Source organism: Rattus norvegicus, chromosome 2 (assembly GCF_021556685.1).
Source record: "Rattus norvegicus strain SHRSP/BbbUtx chromosome 2, alternate assembly SHRSP_T2T, whole genome shotgun sequence".
NCBI classification, from domain to species: Eukaryota; Metazoa; Chordata; class Mammalia; order Rodentia; family Muridae; genus Rattus; species Rattus norvegicus.
Genome location: NC_141535.1, coordinates 130,369,667 through 130,374,099, shown reverse-complemented (window position 1 = coordinate 130,374,099; position 4,433 = coordinate 130,369,667). Strand labels below are relative to the sequence as shown.

The following is a 4,433-nucleotide window of genomic DNA, read 5'->3' as shown; positions in this document are numbered from 1 at the left end:
TCATGGAATATTTTCATTTCTTCCTCAATGTTAATTGATAGTTTTGCTGGATATTTGTGTTCTTTTTTTTTTTCTGGGTGAAACATGAGCTCCAATCTTTATTAATAGAGAAAGAAATAGCTTCTACCCTTTTAATGCTAAATGAATTAAACCCGTTTGTAAGAGAAAAGACTTGTTCCTTTTAATAAGACTAAGCCTGCGTTGCTATTGAGAAATGACCTGTTCTGTCCCATGGTAAGGAGAAACCTGGCTGCTTCTTCTGCTCTCTCCAGCTTCTTCTTTTATCCTCTTTTCCTCTGCATTCTGCACATTGCTCTCTTATGTTACCTATAGTCTCTAAGTTATTCCTCTCTGCATTTCTTCTCAGCCCAGATCTTTTTATTTTTTTTATTTTTTTTATTAACTTGAGTGTTTCTTATTTACATTTCGAGTGTTATTTCCTTTCCCGGTTTCGAGGCAAACATCCCCCCTCCCCTTCTTTATGGGTGTTCCCCTCCCCACCCTCCCCCTATTGCCGCCCTCCCCCCAACAATCACGTTCACTGGGGGTTCAGTCTTAGCAGGACCAAGGGCTTCCCATTCCACTGGTGATCTTACTAGGATATTCATTGCTACTTATGAGGTCAGAGTCCAGGGTCAGTCCATGTATAGTCCTTAAGTAGTGGCTGGTAGCTCTGGTTGCTTGGCATTGTTGTTCATAAGGGGTCTCGAGCCCCTTCGAGCTCTTCCCGTTCTTTCTCTGATTCCTTCAACGGGGGTCCTATTCTCAGTTCAGTGGTTTGCTGCTGGCATTCGCCTCTGTATTTGATATATTCTGGCTGTGTCTCTCAGGAGAGATCTACATCCGGCTCCTGTCGGCCTGCACTTCTTTGCTTCATCCATCTTGTCTAATTGGATAGCTGTATATGTATGGGCCACATGTGGGGCAGGCTCTGAATGGGTGTTCCTTCAGTCTCTGTTTTAATCTTTGCCTCTCTCTTCCCTGCCAAGGGTATTCTTGTTCCCCTTTTAAAGAAGGAGTGAAGCATTCACATTTTGATCATCCGTCTTGAGTTTCATTTGTTCTAGGCATCTAGGGTAATTCAAGCATTTGGGCTAATAGCCACTTATCAATGAGTGCATACCATGTGTGTTTTTCTGTGATTGGGTTACCTCACTCAGGATGATATTTTCCAGTTCCAACCATTTGCCTACGAATTTCATAAAGTCATTGTTTTTGATAGCTGAGTAATATTCCATTGTGTAGATGTACCACATTTTTTGTTCTTTATGGTCTGTATGATGTCTGTCCATGATCTCCTGGCTTTCATAGTCTCTGGGGAGAAGTCTGGTGTAATTCTGATAGGTCTGCCTTTATATATCATTTGACGTTTTTCTCTTCTTTTAATATTCTTTCTTTGTTTTGTGCATTTGGTATTTTGACTATTATATGATGGGAGAAATTTCTTTTCTGGTCCAATCTATTTCGAGTTCTGTAGGCTTCTTGTACGTTTATGGGCATCTCTTTCTTTACCTTAGGGTAATTTTCTTCTATGTTTATGTTGAAGATATTTACTGACCCTTTAAGTTGGGAGTCTTCACTCTCTTCTATACCTATTGTCCTTAGGTTTGATCTTCTCATTATGTCCTGGAATTTCTGGATGCTGTAGGCTAGGAATTTTTTTCCGTTTTACATTATCTTTGACACTCGTGTTGCTGTTTTTCTATGATATATTCTGCTCCTGAGATTCTCTCTTCTATCTCTTGTATTCTGTTGGTGATGGTTGAATCTATAACTCCTGATCTCTTCCCTAGGTTTTCTATTCCCAGGGTTGTCTCCCTTTGTGCTTTATTTATTGTTTCTCTTTCCATTTTTAACTCCTGGATGGTTTTGTTCATTACCTTCTCCTGTTTGTTTTTTTTTTCCCAGTAGTTCTTCAATGCATTTTTGTGTTTCCTCTCTAAGGGCTTCTACTTGTTTACTTGTGTTGTCCTGTATTTCCTTAAGGTAGTTATTTATGAACTTTTTATTTGGTGTGGTGCCAATTTAAATAGTTTCATTATTCCACATTACTTATTTTGGGTTCCTGTGGAACAATGCTATACTCTCTACTTAGACTGATTGTATTCAGTTCTTCAGTGATGGGGCCTGAAGAAGCACCACCAGATGGAGGAAATCCTCCACCAGGGAAGCCACCAGGCATTCTTCCAGGCATGCCACCAACACTCTGGTATAGCTTGGTAATGATAGGGTTGCAGACCCTCTCCAGTTCTTTCTCCTGATGCTCAAATTCTTCCTTCTCTGCAGTCTAGTTCTCATCTAGCCAGCTGATGATTTCATTGTACTTGTCAAGAATCTTCTGTTTGTCTTCATCATTGATCTTGCCTTGAAGTTTCTCATCTTCAACAGTTCCTTTCGTGTTGAAAGCATAAGACTCCAGAAAGTTCTTAGAGGAAACCTTATCTCTCTGCTTCTCATCCTCAGCTTTGTACTTCCCAGCTTGTTGCACTTAATATCCTCCTTACTCAAGCAGCCCTTGTCATCGGTGATAGTGATCTTGTTCTCCTTTCCTGTGCTCTTATCTACAGCAGAAACATTGAGGATGCCATTGACATCAATGTCTAAAGTAACCTCAATCTGAGGAACCCCACAGGGTGCTGGAGGTGTGCTTTTGAGCTCAAATTTCCCAAGCAGGTTGTTGTCCTTGGTCATGGCACTTTCACATTCATACACCTGGATGAGTATACCTGGCTGGTTGTCAGAGTAGGTGGTGAAAGTTTGGGTCTGCCTGGTGGGAATGGTGGTATTGCGCTTGATGAGGACAGTCATGACTCCATCAGCAGTTTCAATCCCAAGGAAAAGAGGAGTGACATCCAAGAGCAGCAAATCCTGAACATTTTCAGACTTGTCTCCAGATAGAATGGCTGCCTGGACAACTGCACCATAGGCAACAGTTTCATTGGGGTTAATGCTCTTAGTCAGTTCTTTTCCATTGAAGAAGTCTTGCAGAAGTTTCTGGATCTTGGGGATTCTGGTAGAACCACCCACCAGGACAATATCACGGAACTGTGACTTGTCTAGTTTGGCATCTCGAAGGGCCTTCTCTACAGGGTCCAATGTGCCACGAAACAGGTCAGCATTCAACTCCTCAAATCAAGCACGGGTAATGGAGGTATAGAAGTCAATTCCCTCATAGAGAGAATTAATCTCAATACGGGCCTTGGTGCTGGAGGAGAGGGTGCACCTGACTCGCTCACAGGCAGTGACGCCTGACAGCTCTCTTGTTCTCACTTTTGTTTTTGCTTAAACTCAGCAATGAAATGATTGACCATTCAGTTGTCAAAGTCAACTCTACCCAAGTGGGTGTCTCCGGCTGTTGATTTGACTTCAAAAATCCATCCTTGATAATGATAAAAGTGCCACCTCCCAAGTCAAAAACCAGCACATTCCTTTCAGCTCTGACCTTCTTATCAAAGCCATAGGCAATAGCAGCAGTAGTTGGCTCCTTGATAATTCGAAGTACATTGAGGCCAGCAATAGTTCCAGCATCTTTTGTTGCCTACCACTGAGAGTCACTGAAGTAAGCTGGCACTGTGACCACTGCATTTTTAACAATCTTTCCAAGGAAAGCTTCTACAATTTCCTTCATCTTTGTCAGAACCATTGAGGACACTTCCTCTGGGTAGAGAATTTTCGTCTCCCTTTTGTAGTTGACTTGGGCTTTGGGCCTGCCTGCGTCATTCACCACCTTGAAGAGCCAGTGCTTCATGTGAGACTGAACAACCGCATCATTGAACCTACATCTGATCAGACGTTTGACATAAAAAACTGTGTTGGTGGAGTTCATTGCAACCTGATTCTTGGCCGCATTCCCAATTAATCATTCTGTGTCAGTGAAAGCAACATAGCTCGGTGTGGTGAAGTTACCCTGGTCATTGGCAATTATTTCCACCTTTCCATGCTGGAAGAAACTCACACAGGAGTAGGTGGTGCCAAGATCAATGCCCATACGAGTCCCTTAGACATGGTTGCTTTCGTGTAGGCCCAGCTCTGCTGACAAGGAGACCACACAGAGACCCCGGGAGCTGGCTCCGCATTCAATGATCTATTTATAACCTTCTTAAAGTCCTCCATCATCATGATAAAATGTGATTTTAAATCTAGATCTTGCATTTCTGGTGTGTTTGGATATCCACTGTATGCTTTGGTGGGAGAACTGGGATCTGGTGATGCCAAGTAGTCTTGGTTTCTGTTGCTTGGGTTCCTGCACTTGCCTCTTGCCATCAAGTGGTCTCTGTTATTAGCTTGTCTTGCTGTTTCTGATGGTGGCTTGACCTTCCTGGGTGCCCGTGTGTCAGCACTCCTGTAGACCTGTTTTCCTGTTTTCTTTCAGCCAATTATGGGGATAGAATGTTCTGCTCTCAGGCATGTAGTCTCTCCTGGTGGCTGGCTTT

At 42.7% G+C, this 4,433-nt stretch overlaps 1 pseudogene; it reads right to left on the bottom strand.

The window, feature by feature from the left end:
- Positions 1-2,038: 2,038 nt before the first annotated feature.
- Hspa8-ps18 (heat shock protein family A (Hsp70) member 8, pseudogene 18) lies at positions 2,039-3,988 on the bottom strand (annotated as a pseudogene).
- Positions 3,989-4,433: the final 445 nt, after the last annotated feature.